Genomic DNA, 18,244 nt, shown 5'->3' with positions numbered 1-18,244 from the left:
CATAAAACTTAAAAAAAAAATGAATATAAACTAAAAGAAGAGGGTATAACGGAAAATGAGCCACGAGTCTAGGAAGCTACGAGGTCCCTCTGCAGCTACCGGGTCACCTCTCATCTCCAGCTTGGTGTCTTGTGACGCAGGGCGGGCATTACAAATGTTTGCTGACCTAAACATTTACTTATTCATTTTTCCAGTGAGTATTTATTAAGCACCCACTGGGTGTTATAGGAGGCACTGGGAACCCAACTGGGAACAAGAAAGACAAGGTCTGGGGGTTAATGGAGCCCACATCCAGGGAGTGTGTGGGGAGTGGGATGCACAGGGCAGAGAGACAAAACAGAAGCAAAGGTGGCCAAAGGCTGTGATAAGGGCTATGTGTCAGTTATCTGCTGCTGCATAACAAGCATTCCCAAAACACACGGCCCCAAAGAACCACCATTCATTTCCTCACAGTTCTGCAACTTGGGCTGGGCTCATCGGGGAGGTTCCTTTTGCAGATCTTGTCGGAGGTCACCTGTAGCCTCAGCAGGCATCGGGCGGCTTGACCGGGGGCTGGAGGGCTTCAGAGGGGCTCACGGCATCTCCTCCTGCCCCCCCGTTATCTGGCAGTCTAGCCTGAGGGCTTCCCCACATGATGGTTGGAACGTTTCTGGGCCCGGCTCTGGAACTAGCTCATGGTCACTTCTGCCAGGCTCTGCTGAGTGAGTCACTGACCAGCCCAGATTCAGGACGCAGCAAAATGAACTCCCGTTTTTTGGTGGCAGCAGCCGCAAAATCACATGGCCATGTTTTTTAATTTATCCCAGGCTAGGAAAAACATAAACCGGGGATGAAATCGGGAAGAAGCCAAAACAGACATATCTGCTTGGTCGGAACGGTGCTATACTTTGAAAAATGGAATTAACTTTAAATGCAGAAGCTTCGGGTGCCTGGGTGGCTCAGTCAGCGTCTGACTTGGGCTCAGGTCATAATCTCGCGGGGTTCGAGCCTCACGTTGGGCTCTGTGCTGACAGCTCGGAGCCTGGAGCCTGCTTTGGATTCTGTCACTCTCTCTCTCTCTCTCTCTCTGCCCCTCCCCTGCTCGCATTCTGTCTCTCTCAAAGATAAAATAAACATTAAAAAAAATAATAAATGCAGAAACCAGAGCCTTTCCTCCAGGTTTCCCAGCTTCTTTGGAAAAGTGAGAATGCATGGCAACACTGGACCCCATTTCCACAAGGCAGCACAGTGACCGGTGGCCGCCTCCACTAGCTGGCTCTCCCTACTGATTGCTCACCCTGGGGCTGGGCGTCTGTTCCCACTCGGGACTCGTCAGCTATTGTTGCCTTGACAGGAGAGCTGAAGAGGACAGCGCAACATCGCCCCTACCTGAAAGGCGAACCGAGAAGAGCCCGCTTTTGGCTGTTTGTGTGTTATTTGTATTTGTAAAGAGTCAGCAGTTGACTCTCTATACCTCTTGCTTCGCTTTGGAATCCCTTAGGCCTTTTCGGCATCTTGGGTCCTCCTGATACAGAGCGGGGGGAGAGGAACAGAGAAGCTCTCCATAAAGCGGTGCCATTGATGCCACACCCTGAAGGATGAGGGGCCAGCAAGACTGGTAGGTGAAGGTGCACAGCACGTGCCAATGCCCTGTGGTCACAGAGGGCTCCCGTGGCCGGACGGAGGGCGTGTCAAGTGGCATAAAATGAGGCTGGAGCAGTGGGTAAGGGACACCTTGCGGTGCTTCAGAGCCTAGAGCATGAAGGTCAGGTTTCCTTCTCAAGGTGGGGGACAACAGCAAAGGGTTTTTAAGCTGAGGGGCGGGGGGAACATGGTGGGATTTCCAAAGACTGAGAAAGCAGACTGCAAAGGGGGGGAGCTAGGATTTGGGGGGGATGGGTTTTTTACAGAAGTTGAGCGGCATGGGCAGAGATCAACGATGAAGACAGGAGGGGCTGCCTGTGGAGATTCCTGGTCCTCGATGCTGTCTGAAGGAAGCCTGGGTAAGGAGAGGCCTCCGGGAACTCAGGTGGGCCCAGGGACTTGTAGTAGAGCCTCGGTAGAGTAGAAAGTGGGAGTGGCTCAGGTGTAGGGAGCAGGACCAGCGAGCTCTGGCCAGTGAAAGTCTCGGCCGCATCTGGCCAGCAGTGGAAGCAGGTGCATCATCTCCAAGATGTCTAAAGATGGATGGTTCGCGGCTCTGGCTGCACGTTAGGGTCCCCCGGGGCCCATTCCTGGGCCGCTCCGGACTAATCAAATCTGAACTTCTAGAAGTTGGGGTAACGGGAGTTCCCATGGCTGCCGTAACAAAGGACACAAGCCAAGCGGTTTGAAACAAGACACATTTATTATCTTGCAGTTCTGGAGGTGGAAAGTCCAACAAGGAGCTCACTGGGCTGAAACCAAGGGGTCGCACGGCTGTCTGTCTGTGGCAGGCTGCTGGGGGGTGGGGGATGGGGGAGAATCCGCCTCCTGGCCTTTTCCAGCTTCGGGGAGGCTGCTCGTACTCCTTGGCCTGGAGCCCAGGGTCACTCCAACCTCTGCTGCTTCGCTTGCACCGTCTTCTGTCTGCCCCTCTGGCCTCCCTGTTACAAGGGCCCTTGTGATGGCATGAGGCCCGCCTGGATAATCCAGAATAATCTCCCCATCTCAGAACGTTTAACTCATCTATCACATCTGCGGAGTCTCTCTTGGCCACGTTAGCTCACTGGTCTGGGGATCCGGACGTGAACGTACTTGGGGTACGGCCGGCATCTTCCCATCTGCCATGGGGGTTAAGGTACCCCAAGGCTTTTGTGCAGAGCGAGCCTGCTGAAGTTGGGGGGGGGTGCCCTGAGCACAGTTGCCTCTTCTGGCCACGTCTTGGGGCCAGGTGCTGGGGGGGGGCACTGGAGGGGACACTTCGTGAGTGCCAGTCCCACGGTATTGTGTCTGACGACAAAAAGAGATGGGATCAGAGCAAAAGGACAGTTGTCGAAAAAACACAGGCCGCGGTAGCAGACAGACCTGGGTCCAAACCCCAGCTCTGCCTCGGACCAAGGGACTCAAACGGCTTGTGACCTTCCCATCGGCTAAGAGAGAATGTTGTGAGGGGAACCAGCCGCACAGGACCCGGCACTGGGATGGTAGGTGTTAGGTGGCCGTTGGCCACCAAGTCTCTGGGCAGTTTCGCAAGGGGAGCCGACTCCCCAGGCAGGTGATGTCTCTTCTTCGTCCTCCCTCCCTGCCTCAGGGCTGCGCCGGGTTCACGGCTCTTGAGAATCTGGAGAATCTGGCCAGGCTGGAATTGTCAGTGGGTTTCCCCTCTCCTGGCCCTAGCTGACAAGTACATCCTGCTGGTAGGACTCCCGGGCCGGGGGTTCTCCAGCCTCAGGGAGCGGGCATCGCGTTACAGGCTAGCTGTGGTTCGATCCCGCTGAGGTTCCCGGGCAGTGGCGAATGGGTGCGAGGTCTTGCCGCCACCCTGCCATGTTCTGGGACCGAGCGGGGGCTGTTGCTGCCTCTGGGGAAGAGGCGGGCCGGGCTGGGCAGTGCGACAAGGTACAGACCATGGCTTCTTTTCAAGCCTGTCTGTAAGTGGTCGCGCCCACTGAGCTAAGAGACAGAAGCCCAGCAGCCAGCACGGGGTCTTACCGAGTGCTCTCGGCCACAGCCGCAGACTAGCTCAGTTCTCCCCGTGACCCTGTGGCCACAGGTCCTGTCACCGTCCCCTGGAGACCTGAGGCACAGCGTGGGGGGCGGTGTATGTGGAAGGCTCTAGCCAAAGCCTGAGTTGGTGGCAGAGGCTGGATTTGAACCCGGCAGTCCGGTGCTTAACTGGTAGGCTGGTTCCCCTTCAATCTAATTCAGAAATGCAGTTCAAAAGGCTCCTTTCACTTTCCTGACGGCACGGATCACCCCAGGCACTGCAGGTCCGTGGGTGTGCCAGCTCCGAGTGGCCTCCCGGGGGCCCCACGGTGGCACTCTCTATCCGGGGTCTGGCTAGGTCAGGGCCCTGGGCAACACCCACCACTGTGCATGCGAAACCCGACTCCCTACTTCCTCAATCTTCCCAGCAGTATCGGGATTGATCTGTTTTTTTTTTTTTTTTAACGTTTATTTATTTTTGGGACAGAGAGAGACAGAGCATGAACGGGGGAGGGGCAGAGAGAGAGGGAGACACAGAATCGGAAGCAGGCTCCAGGCTCTGAGCCATCAGCCCAGAGCCCGACGCGGGGCTCGAACTCCCGGACCGCGAGATCGTGACCTGGCTGAAGTCGGACGCTTAACCGACTGCGCCACCCAGGCGCCCCTTGATCGGTTTTCTTAACTGCTCTATTCCATCCCTTGTTATTTTTTTAAAGTTTGTTTATTGATTGATTGATTTAGTGTGTGTGTGTGTGTGTGTGTGTGTGTGTGTGTGTGAGAGAGAGAGAGAGAGAGAGAGAGAGAGAGAGAGAGAGAGAGAGAGAATCCCAAGCAGGCTCCATGCCGTCAGTGCAGAGCCTGATGCAGGACTCGATCCTGTGACCGTGAGATCATGCCCCGAGCCAAAATCAAGAGTAGGATGCTTAACTGCCTGGGCCACCCGAGGCGCCCCCATCCCTCACTACTTTTTATTGAGGTGAACTTTACATAACGCAGACCACTGAAAAGTGCACAATTCGGTGGTATCTCGTACAGTCACAATGGTGTGCAAGCGTCATTTCTACCCAGTTCCAGAACATTCTCGTCACCCCGTGCCCGTTAGCGCTCGCTCCCCTCTCCTTCCTGCCCCCGAGCCCTGGCAACCTCGAGTCTACTTTGTGTGTCTAGGGATTTGCCTTTTCTGGACATTTCACGTAAATGCAATCATGTCATTGTGACGTGGCCTTTCGTGTCTGGCCTTTCACGCAGCATGACGGTCTCAAGGTTCATCCACATTGGAACGTGCACCAACGCTCCATTCCTTTTCACGGCTGGGTAATATTCCAGTGTGTGGAGAGACCACGGCTTGGGTATCTACCCGTCTGCTGTCTCCACCTTGTGGCTAATGCGAACACAGGCATGCAGGTGCTGTCTCAGTCCCCGTTTTCAGTTCTCCTGGGCATATACATACACACACCGAGGAGTGGAAGGACTGGCTCGCGAACTCTGTGCTTAACTTGTCGAGGAACCACCAATCGGCTTTCCACAGAGGCTTCGCCATTTCCCATCCCCACCAGCAGCACGGGAGGGCTCCAATCTCTCTACGCCCTCAGCAACAGGTATTTTCTCTCATTTTTTGACAGCTATCCTCAGTGTGTGTGGAGTGTTCCTCCTCCTCTTTGAAAGCAGAGCTGGGACACCATCTGGCCCCACCTCACGGATCCAGCCGAGGAAACGGGTTCCCACGGTCATCCCAGAACCCGAACCCTCGGCCTGTGGCCCCTGCAGTGCCCCACCCCCACCCCCACCCCGGGGCGACATTATTAGTGGGGAATGAATGGCATGCAGAGAAAGATCCTTGGGTACAAACACACTGGGACCAGTGAAAAGCAGCTGACCCAGCCCTTAGGAAAAATCCGGAGCAGCCGGCCCGGAGGACGCCCAAATTTCAGAAGCTGCTCTGAACCTCAGGCAATTAACAGCAACGACCTCCATCAGGTTCTCCAGAAAACTACAGGTTTCTTTTTTTCTGGTACGAAAACACAGGAACAAAGCAGTACAGGTTTCTTAAAAAAAAAAAAAACGCACACCAATTCACTCGAACCTGGTCTTGTCGTTTTTTTTTTTTTTTAAAGAAAAGACCTTGGCTCTCGCCGAATTCTGTTCCAGCTAAAAGTGGCGGCGGCAGCAGCATGGGCCCTCCTAAGCGGCTCCCATCTGGGGGTCTCCGGGACTAACCCCTTCGGCCACAACACCGTTTGATCTGCCACCTTGGCCATCAAGGGAGCAAATGAGTGGCTTGCAAAAAGGCCTGTCCCCTTCCCAGAGAGACAGGATGCTGGACTGCCTGGCCCTGGAGCCCAGCTCTGCCCCCTCCCCGCCCACACTGGGGCCCGTGAATTTGGCTAAGTGACAACTTCTCTGGGTCTCGAGTTTTTCTGCTGTAAAAATGGGCTGTTGGGAGGATGAAGTGAGTTAACACGTGACGTACTCAGCAGCGCCTGTCACAGAGCTGGTGAACAAGGTATGTATTCTTTGCTGTAGCAGCCACAGGTATTAGGAGGGTGACAGGGTCAACCCCACCTCCCCCACAGCACCTGCATCACAGCAGCAAAGCACCCCTCCCTCACCGATAACAGGCAACCTGGGGTATATTCCCCCAGGACCGGGTTCCTTAATATACATTATATATATGTATATTATATATGTTACATATATGTATCATGTATGTAAATTCATTATATATTCATATATTCATTTTATATTACATTCACATACATAATACATATTCATCATATATTCGCATTATACGTATGTACCCATATGTATCCATAAGTATCCATTCCATTTCTTCTCTTCCTGTGACTTCAGGAGTGATTCTGGCAGACTCGACGTGACTTTGACGCGTGTGGTAGATTCTCTAAGCTCTTTGCCCCTGACCTTTGGGGAGATGTGCCTTTGACGTTTTTTCAGTAGCAGTGGTCTTTGTGGGTTTGCTGTCTCTGGGCACGGCCGCAAGAGGAAACTACAGAGGATTCCATGTGCCACGGATGGAATTCTCCAACATACAACGGCACCCTCGCTATCAAGGTCCTCTATTACCTGACAGTCGAATTTCTCTCTGTCTTCCAGGGAAGGGAAATTTGCAACCGTTTTCTGGGCAGGACAGAGTAGCGACTTCCTGTGATAGGGCCGGAAGCCACCGAGGCAATGCCAGTGGAGAGTGCCTGCCAAGACATCGATCTTACATCAAGAGCCAGGATCCAGGCAGCTGAGACCCAAACCGCTTCAGGTGTGGCACAAGGGCAACCTTCTGTTCGGAAATCAAATCGAGCTACATCGATAATGCAAACTGAGGCAGGAGCCGCTGTAAAAATTAGAGCCAATCAGAATGCCTTCCCCATCAAATTGGTTTATTAGGCTAAACAGCTTGAACGACTCATTTTGTTCGGTACCCTTCTAGAAAATATTTCAAGTTTTAAATGAACTTCCAATACACAAAACAAAATTACTTTACCATAGACAAATTTCAGATCAAAATACAACACTCTGTTTTCTGTTTTCTTACAGTTATAAAATCCAGTCAATACAAACTACATAAAAAAGATAAAACACTTTCAGTGATCCTCGGTACAAGAGAACAGCACGACGGCAACGTGTTCCCAGAGCACAGACCCCGCGCGCGCGGAGGGGGATCGACCCCCGGTTACCCCGCAACACACGGAAGCGGGCCGACAAAGTGCATGCTGCCGGATGGGACAAGGCGGACACACCCCCTTGGCATCAGTGTTACTTGTAAACCATAGAGCAACTCTGTGAGAAAAGTTACGGATTCAAAACTACTTCAACTTCGCTACATTTCACGCCAGCACAAGAACAGAAAGTTACTCCACACAACAAACCCACAGCACAGACGAGCGCACGTGGACCACAGGGTGTTTGAGACTGTGACACTCCCGCGAGCTGTCCCACAGTGTGAGCGGTACGACGCTCTCGGCTGCAGCTTCCCCGTCCTTCGGATCTTTTCAACGGTCCGTACCAGGTCCCTCGAGTAGCTTCTGTGTATTTCACGGCAAATCTCTTGCCTCTTAGCGGCAGGTGTCTGTTTCGAGATCAGGATCCCTGGCTGCACACAACACCACCCCGGCTGAACACACGTCTAAGCAGACTGCTCAACCTGGAATCTTCCCAGATAGCAAAACCTGCGGGATCTACACTCAAACGATCTGTCTGTGTCGTGTCAGAAAATAGAAACGTGTTCGTTCAACAAATGCTTGTGTTTTAACCGGATGAGTCCTGACATGGTGTTTTTTTTTGAGTTGGCTATTTATGAAATTCTCCTTACGGTATGAAAAGCGGCAAAACGGCGAATCGAAAGTGTGCTAAAACCCACTTCTCGACAAGGGCGACCGTCCCGTAGTTACGCCTGGAACCACAAGGGCGACCAGCCCAAAGGGGCGTCCTGCCGGGCCAGGGCCCACAGTGAACATCAGCCCTGAGTCTCGGAGAGTCCAGTGGGATTTACAGCCCCGTTTTGACGAATTCCCTTGACAGTTTGCTCACAGCAGGAGAGCTGTATCGAACGGTAGGGACCAAACGAATCTACGCATTTATAACGAGCTACGGATGGACCTCCTTCCCAGACAGACACGTGCATCCCTGTTACTGGGAACATAACAGCGATAAAACGGACTCTGCCCCAGCCTGCCTACGGTGCTTCCGTGGGACAGTTCCTAATGAGGACGGGAGGGGACAGCTGGGGCGGGGAGGTGCTTTTGTTCAATCCGCTGACCACCCCGGTTCTGCGGAGGCGTCACCGCACGGCAGGCTGCCGCGGCCACGGCTCCTCCTTTCGTACGGTTGTCACAGTTCACAAATGGTACGATTCGAAACAAAGTATCACTGCGTCCCTGGCGACTCGAAGGGGTACAAGAGTGAGGCACCAAACAAAAGCTGTGCTACCAGCGGGTCAAAATGAAAAGAATCCCATCAGTAGAAAAAGCCACTGATGATTTAACTAAGCAAGTGTTGCTAATATCTGTGCTTTTCTCAACTAAAGGCCGCTTGGCACACCTCCCACCACAAAATTGCCTGCCCCCTGGAATGTGGCTGTTTTCAAGGAGAACTTGAATTCTGAGGTCCCATGTAGGAAAAAAAGATGCTGTGAACCCGCATACATTGGTTTGTTTTGAAGCTGATGACACCCTTTTGCCCCCCCCCCCCCCCCCCCGTACCAGATCCTACCTAGGTTTTTTTTTACAAAGCGTTAAGAGTCAAGTTCAATGAGCACATGCTAGATTAATAATAACACATTTATTTTCTGGAGTTTCTTCGGAAGCAGAAATCCCTTTTGAAGAAAATAGGAAAAGATGGTCTCTCTCTGATTGTAAACGAGTGGTTCTAATTTCCGATTCTGCTCCCAACTTGGAGTGGTGGTTTTAAGTTCCGAGCCCACCAAGAGACAAGGAGACCACGGTCTCGCTCTGCTCTGGTGGATACAGTGACGGTGCAGAGCCCGGGGCCCGGCCCCCCGGCTCTGTGTGTGGCCGGGGCACAAGGCTGGCTTCTGCAGGCCTCCGAGCCACCCGGGGCCTGAGCACGCCTTGCCGGGCCACCTGGGGCCCGCACGGCGCCTCGCGGCCTGGTGCTGAGGTAGAGTACGTGTGGCACCTCGAGCCCCTTCTCCAGGCTCAGGGAGGAGCCCCGAGGGCCTCCGGGCAGGCGTGGCGGGCGGGCCGACCTGGGGCCCAGGGAGACTGTTCTAGCCTACAGCTGCTTAAGGAGCCTCCGCTGTGTTGCGGGCCGGGCCTCGGAGGGGAGGCTCCGGCCCAAGCTCTCACCCGGGAGGAGGGGGGGTGGCGTGGACTCTGGGAAGCTCCCCGGGGCCTGGGGGACGGGTCTGGCTCTCTCGCAGCCAGGGCCAGCTGGCTGTGGAAAGTGCTAGTCACAAAGGCTGGGTCAGGAGCTCCTAGAAGAATGCCTTTTCAGTGAACACTTTTAGGCGAATGGTCTGGGGAACAAAAAGAGTTGTGTGTTTGTTTTCTCTTTTTCTCCCCTTTTTGAGATACATAGTTTAAGCAGTTAAAACCTCCGGCTGGGACTGGCGTAGGATGAGGAGCAGAGGGGGGGGTGGGAGGGGCAACCAGAGGGCGTAAACAGCATGAGATAACCTCTTCCACCCTGACCCAGTCTCTACACTGGCGCAGGGAGACGCGACAGGCGCGGAGGGGCCTGTTTCCCCGGAGGCCCCACCGGCGGGGTCCTTGGGCGGCCGCGGCGGGTCGTGGGCAGGAGGACCAACACTGGTTCAAACAGCGCTTCTCAGTAAGCGAAGACCACTCAAGAAATGGGGAGAAAATATGCCCAAGTGACGAGAGCACACAGACGGCTCCCTCACGAGGACGTGGGTGCGAGCCCCCGCTGGCGCCTGCCTTCCTCTGTTTTGGGACAGATCTTTGCAAGGCCGGGGGTGGGGGCGCAGAAGAGAGACGCAGAGTGAGGGGCCGCCTCCGTCTCCTCCAGACTAAGACTGCCATGTGCCTTCACAGAAGAGAGAGAGCAAACCACAGAATCGGATGCTTTGGAAATTCTTCTCAAAGGACAACGAGAATCCACCCCAAGGATGCCGACTGCTCAAGCTAGAAGGAGCCCCAAGAGGTGGCCCAGCACACGAGCCCCCTGGAGAGCATCCCGGGCCGCGGGGTCACCTGGGCCCTGCTTGAAAGAATGCAATTTTACTCATCAGCTTTCTTAAATCTGCACAGGTACACGACAGATTTAGAGCAAAAAGTATATAAAAAGCAAGAATCGCTGTTCTGGATGACAGCGTGGTTTTAGGGAAATCTCTAGAACTAGGCCTATTTCTGAAAGCTCTCCAAAGAAGGCTGTGGCTGCTGGCCAGGGGCTGCAGCCAGAAGGCAGGAAATGGGCAGTGGGCAGGGGGGAAAGGAGGAGAGGGAGCACAGGTTGAAAATAACAAAGACTTTTGTCCTCAAAATCAGTGCAGAAGTACAAGCTCCCCCTTCCCCACGTCACTCACTCAACTGTTTACTAAGCTGCCAGTCTGCGAGGAGCTTTGGACATGGTGCCCAATATCCTGCCACAGGCAAGAACCCTCTCACCGATGCTGGCGTGCTGTCAGTCACAGCCGCAAGGACTCATCCTAGGGGGCACTTTCACAGACGAGCGCTCAGTACCACAGAGGCCACCCATTTTTCCACGAGGCCACTCTGTCTCTGTGTCCACTGCTGGCCTGAGCCACGCACACCGGCTCGCTCTAAAGACATCCTCACAGGCCAGAGCCTCAGGCCTCCGGAGGTCCCGATTCCAGCTCCCAGAGCGCCTACCGCCCACACTGCCGTCCCTTGGGGGGCCCCAGGCTTGCTCAGGTCTCTCTGACGGTGGCGCCTAGAACTGGCAGCTAAATGCAGCGGCCCAGGGGCCCATCTGGGGCAGCCCGGGGATGAAGGAGCAGAAGATGTTCTTTTCTAGCTACCAGCCCACTCCCCCAACACGCACTATTCTTTTTTTCTTTTTAGTTTTTTAAAAAATGTATTATTATTTTTTTTTTACTGTTTGTTTTTGAGAGAGAGACAGCACAAATGGGAGATGGGCAGAGAATGGGGGGGGCAGAGGACCCGAAGCAGGCTCAGTGCTAACAGCAGAGAGCCCGACACGGGGCTCGAACCCACAAACTGTGAGACCATGACCTGAGCCGAAGTGGGACGCCTAATTGACTGAGCCACCTAGGCGCCCCATAAAAAATTTACTTATTTTTTAAAGTAAGCTCTATGCCCAACACGGGGCTTGAACTCACGACCCTGAGATCAAGAGTCGAACGCTCTACCAACTAAGCCAGTCAGGTGCCCCTATTCTTTTTTTTTTTTTTTTAATGTTTATTTTTTGAGAGAGAGAGAGAGAGAGAGTGCAAGCTGGGGTGGGGCAGAGAGAGAGGGAGACAGAGGATCCGAAGCGGGCTCTTCACTGCCAGCACAGAGCCCGATGTGCAGGGCTGGAGCTCATGAACCGTGAGATCATGACCTGAGCTGAAGTCAGATGTTTAACTGACTGAGCCACCTAGGTGCCACTCTTCTTTTTTTTAAACAGTTGGCTTGTGTTCAAATTGTCAGTGATTCCCCTCCACCCCCCACCCCGCCACATTTTTTTTCTTTCTTTTTCATTTAGGAACTATCTCCTCTGAACCTAGATACAAGACTTTCTATTTAGCCATTTATTAGACTGTAGCATCACTAAAGACCCTAACACCCAACACTTCATCCCTCCCAGCACTTTTCTCTGCCTTTTATACTTTTATACAAATTACTAAGAAAAACAGTAAAAATGGACACGGTCACGGTACCTCAGAAGCTGTTCTCAGTGGCATTGTCTGCAATGGCTGTTCGATCCATTTCTCAGCCCTTGCAGCCCTGTTTCTACTTCCTGTTTGATTCACAAAGATACCAAGAATGACTTTATACAATGTCTTACATGCTGCTAAATCCACCAGTCCCAGAGTGCGAACCGGAAAGGAAGCGATGTTATGAAAGGAATTAAGTAGCTCACTTTCTGCATCACTTTGTTAAATAACCCTTCTTTATCCGAAGGGGCGGAAGCTCTACACACACACACACACACACACACACACGCACCTGTAACAAATTCTGTTTGTTTTTTTGCTTTAGTTTCACATGGCATCCACGTTAAGAGAGAATAGGTATGCTGATCTCAAACAGAGATCTAGAAAATATCCAGTTGATCTGACCAGTGTAGACTACTACTTGTGGCATTTTAAGAGAAAAAGAAAAATCAACTTTGGTAAAGAATTTAAAGTATTCTTAGAGGGCTTCATTATGCAAATTCGGAACGGAGGGTTATTTAAAACAACTCCAAGTGGTCTAAACACGCATTAGGGGACGCTTCAGCTCTACAGAACCATCCTGGATCCAGATATTAGAGCAGTGGAAGGACAGCAGCGGCCTGGGCCCAGGAAGTAAATCATTTTATCAACACATACATCCATTTACTTGTAGGTCCCACGGTGGCAGACGTCCGAACGCGGAAGTGCCGAGGTCAGGACGCGCAGCGAGGGCACCGATGACCGGAGGCCGGGCCGGGTGGCCACGGCGGCCACGGTCACACGGTGGCGCCAGGCTCTCATCGCCCTCACGTCTCTGGTCCTCAGAGCAGCCCGAAGACGTCATCCTACGTCTACAGGTAAGGAACTGGGCTTCAGGGTTAAAGGGCTCCCAGAGGGCACAAAACAGCCTTCGGGGCAAGCCCTCAAACCCACCTGTGCCTGGCTCCGGGGCCCGTGCACGCTCACAGCCACTAGGTTTGCTTGCGCAAGTCCATCAAGTGTTTACACAGGTTTTCCTCAAGATAATCGAAAGGAAAAGGCTGGGGCCCTGAAGCGGTAAGTGTCGGTTCTCTTGGAAACCACTTAGGAAAATGTCTCATGCCTGCTGCCAGACCCGCTGGTGCTGACGTCCTGTCATCTGGGGAGAAACTCTGCCTTTCACCCTCAAAAGCACAAGCTTAAAAACTAGATCATGTCGGAGGATAACGGCAGTTCTGTCGCTAGCTTTTATCTGGTCTCTACGTTATTCCCGGGACGCTAGGTTTTTAGGAACGGGCAGAAGCCTTTTGGGCACCAGGGATGCTGGGTAATTCCTGTAAGACACCGCTCCGGGAGGAGGAAGGTCTGACTGGAGGAATCGATGGGCCTCGGGGCGGCTCGCTCCCCTAACTTACTGACCAGGGAAGGTGACAGGCACTGGCGAGGACAGAGCCCGATGTGCGCCAGGCAGGGAAGGTGCGTTCCACTGATGCTCAGAAAAAAATCCAATCGCTCGTGATTTTAAGCATCCTGCAATTCTAAGTTGTTTGGTCAACCTCAACCTTGTCCTTTGGAAACACTTTCAGATTTCATTTTACAACTCTAGACTGTCAGAACGAAAAGAGAAGAGGAATCTACTAATGAGCCTCTACTGTCATCAAAATTAAAAGATTCTTGGGAAACAAATTCATGGAAATACACTTAATAGCTCCTTAAACCAACCACAGTAGCACCTTAAGACAAAGAAAAACAGTAGCCCCAAGCATCTGAATTCCCATCTCTGGGTCAGATTACAGGTAGACACCTTCTCGGGTCTGATCCTAACAAGGATGGAGAGTAAGCCCTCTGTTTTACACAGCAGTGGTGTTTAAATATACTACTTTTCTACATTATGAAAACATAGCCTTTTCAAGACTCTTTAAAGTTCAAGTTGAGTTTCAAGTAATCACTTCGCAGCAGCTCTAGGAGAATGACTGTTCCTCCTGATTAAAAGTGCCTATTTAAAAAAAAAAATAGTAAAATGGAAAATAAGCCTTAGAGAATTGTATTCCTCAAGGCCGCCTGCTGCTGGCTTCCAGGCTTTTGTTAAAGGACAGAATGTGTTGAATTCTCCTAAATTGGCAGGGGGTCAAGCACAACACCACATAATGAGGTAGCGGAGAACAGAGTTTTCCCTATAAACACAAAGAACAAGGGAATAGGTGCATGTAATTCTCATCCAATTAAACAGGAAACACGATAAAGCGAGCTACATATAGTCATATTCATACCAAGTTCACGGGTTTAACTGGAAAAAGTTTTACCCAAGGTTCTAAAGTATGCCTTATTTGTAATTGATAAGCAGGAACAATAAAAATAAAGTTTTAAAACCTAAGAATTTTACTTAAATGCTAAAAAGAAAGGTCTAATAAATATAATTTGCTGACCAGAAAGATGAGCCTGTGTCTACTTGGGATCTGAATCATCCAAAGTGGCCACATATTTATACGGGTCGTAGGAACGGGCGATCTTTCCCTGTGTGATCTTATGCAGCATGTATGGGCTACACCTGTGTAATTGCTACACTCAACCAACGTGGGGCTTGAACTCACGACCCCAAGACCAAGGGTCACCCGTTCCACCAAGTGAGCCAGCCAGGCTGTTTAACTTATCAGATAATCTGATGTGATGAGGAAGGGAAGAAGTCTAAAGACCCAGTCACTGACAGAACTTCGGGGACAGAACTGAACACGAGCAAACCTTCCTCGACCGCATGCGTTTAGACCAAAGAACACAGAATCTTAACTGAGCTCCTCAGATGTCACGTAAATGCATTGTAAAGGTGAGATGTATTTAAAATGAAAAATAGAATCACTTGAGAAACATGCAAAAGTTTTACAAGTTTTACCAGTTGGCTTGCAAACAAATAATAGCAAACATAAGAGTTCGACGCCACTGAGACTTTCCCACCAGCAGCCAGCAAAGCCTTGACCTGATTTCATGTCCTTCTCCAACGTGGGTAAGCAAGTCACAACTCACCTTTATACCCTGCATCTCCATCATTTCTGAACCGGCTAGAAAGAGTACCTCAGGGGTTATTAGAGAGCTAGCAAAATACTTCCTTCTACCTTTGAAGACACACTCTCTTCTCCCTTACTGTACACGTGGTAAGAAAAGAAATATAAACGAAGTTTCTGCTCTTTAAGAATAAAAACTGCTTTTCTGTCAAACACACTTAGTACTTCCGTTCTTACAACTTTAGTCAATTCTTAAATTTCCTATGGCTAACTGACAAAGAAAACCAAAGATCTTTCAGCTTATGTCTGTATAACTTTAAAGGACATGTTTGAGGGCTTACGTTATACCACAAATGATTATTTTAGGACTGAAAATACTTGCACGCCTAGAAAATTAAGTGATCGTCTCAGAGGCTGAACGGTGAAATGATAATACAAAGACCTGGCTTCTGCTTTGGGTTTCTACTTGCATGTGAGGTGGGAAATGAAGCCATATCTCCTGGGCCTCAGAGACTGCTCTCTGTCCAGTGGGGCCACTGCACCCATCATGGAGAAGTGAGGATCACAGCAGTATGTTCTGGAAAACACCCAGAGGCACGTGTGAAAAGCAATCAATCCCAACACTAAATGTGATCAGTGGTATGAGGTGTGCTGAGTATAGTAGGGTCCTCCAAATCCTAAAGAACATATGGAAACCACAGAAGTGTGCATTTGTACATCAGGCACTTTGTGTTTTTTATCCATACTAGTTTCTCACTCTAGAACATGAGGCCAGCACATGTGCATACAAAGCCTCTCATTTAAAATCCAACAAAATAAATCGCTCTTGGAGAGGGCTTCTCAATCCCACAAAGAACATCACTTTGATCACAAGGGTACTGTACTCACTGGCCAACCATTTCCTGACTACCTGCTGTGTGTCAGGCACTGGGGTTAGCAGACGGCCAAGGCAGGGTCACTGCCCACGAGGAGTTTACGGTCTAGAGGGAGAGCAGCATGACAGCCCCCCAGAAATCCAAGCAGAATCCCTAGGGGGTCCTCCATAAGCATTTGCTGATTAAACCCAGGGCAGCTTTTCTGTACAAATCCGTCTCCTCCCTTCCTGGCTCCCCCAAGGCTCTCACAGACATGAGGGGCAGCCACGGAACGAGGGCAAGCTCCCGCTTCCCTTCCACCAGGTGCTTTTTAAGGGGGTCCCGGCACCTTTTAAATCCATGCAGGGGTGCCTGGGTGGCTCAGTTGGCTGAGTGTCTGACCTCGGCTCGGGTCATTATCTCATGGCTCGTGAGTTCAAGCCCCGCGTCAAGCTCTCTGCTGTCATTGCAGAGTCTGTTTCTGGTTCTCTGTCCCCTTCCCCTGCTCAAGCTCTCTCAAAAAACAAACAAACAAAAACAAAAAACAAAACCCAAACATTAAAGAATAAATAAATAAATCCATGCAAAGTGCCGCCTCATTCTTTCCCCAGATATTCAAATGTCTCCATCTGACCACAGGAGGCATCCTCTAGAATCAGAAAGGCCAACAAGAAGGTAATGCTGTAGCATTTTTAGCACTCCTTGGGAAACTTTTTGGTCTGGTACACGGGAGGAGGAACGTACCAAATGGAACCCCAACGGACCAAGGCAGCTGACGAATTTCTCTAAAAACCTATCTTACTACCATGAGTAACTGAGGTGACACAGCAAAGACAGCCCTATCTCCACCAGGTCAATATAAGGATGTGCTTCCTGCATATTGCAGGGAACCCCTTCCCACCCACGAATTATAAAAATGGCACCCCAAAGCATCATGAAAGTGGTAGCACAATATAACAGGACACTTTAGCACAGGGAGTACACCACCCTTCATCGCCCAAATATTCTTTTCTGGTTGCTGCGGTTTGAAAACAGCCTACCGTTACCTATCAACTCCTCAAAGCAATGAAATAAAGAACAAATGAAAGGAACAATGAGTTCAAAGATTTCCAAGGCCAAATCTTTATAGCTATATCGACTATACTAGTTGGTAAGCACTGTTTTAGTCCCACTGAAGGAATGCGAACCCCAGGTAAAACTTACTATACAGACTATGACTCTATGAATATTTACACCCAACGTGAGTTGAACATAGTAGTATAAACTGAAGGGCCACAGGCTCAAGGATTTATCGGAAGCACCAGGAGACAGTAATATATGTAGTTTGGAACTACAATTTCAAAAGTAAACATGTATAAACAGACTTACCGAGTCACATCACACACACACACACACACACACACACACACACACACACACACCACACACACACTCTGTCCCTCACACTTTTCCCTCTCACAGGATAGAAGCACTAACACACACTCACACACACACACAAAATGAAAAACAAAAAACAAACCCCCAAAACAGCACTTCATTTTAAATTAAACACTTGTATCTTTGAAAAATCTATATTTGGATGTGTTAAACAAACAAACAAACAAACAAACAAACAAGCCTACTTTAGACTGTAGCCTACGAGATATTCACTGACTCTAACCCCGAAACAAGTTTCCTTCTGTTGGCGGGATAATGAAAATAAATTGCACTTCCCCCAATGATATTTATTTAAAATTTTAACATCTATCCGCAACTGCCTATTCCAACCTATGCCTGGTAAAAGTGCCTTACGGAAAAAGAAGTATTAAAAATTTATCGAGAAAAAGATGTTTCAAGGCATAAGTGGAATGTTAAAACAAACCTGCATGAAATGACTTAAATTTATTTCACAATACTGAAGTAACTGTCATTTACAAAAAAGTCACGATTAATTTTGGAGCCTAATAAAATTAAATATATTCCTACCCTTCAGCAGAATATTTTTGTATTTATATATAGGAAAGTAACAGTTTGGCACTTAGCAGTTCTTGTTGGTTATTGCATCCCGTATTATGTGGCAAATTTATTTTAAAAAACATTATCTAATTTCTGCAGCTACCGTGTCAATGAACTGAATAAAAAACTAAAAAAGAACTGTTTTTATAAAATGAATTGACTAAGTCATGCAGGCACTGATAATATTGCAATAATATTGCAATAACCCATTCACTCCTAAACGATGAATTGTCTCCTTGGAGAGGCCTGGTGTGCGCTGGGAAGAATTATAAACTTCAGAAATTAAGAGAATGGCTTATTAAGAGAATTAAGAATTAAGAGAAAGCCTGCCATGGCTTTCACAGGACATCAGTTACCGCTTTAATGTATGTCAGATGCAACTTCTGAAGGCCAAGGTTCTGTTCTGTTCAGGAGATTTTACCAAAGAAAATTCACTTCTTCAGCAATTTGTTTCCTCTAAAAAACGAGTATCTAGCTGT

This window comes from Felis catus, chromosome E2 (assembly GCF_018350175.1).
Source record: "Felis catus isolate Fca126 chromosome E2, F.catus_Fca126_mat1.0, whole genome shotgun sequence".
NCBI classification, from domain to species: domain Eukaryota; kingdom Metazoa; phylum Chordata; class Mammalia; order Carnivora; family Felidae; genus Felis; species Felis catus.
Note: the sequence above shows the minus strand (reverse complement) of the source record.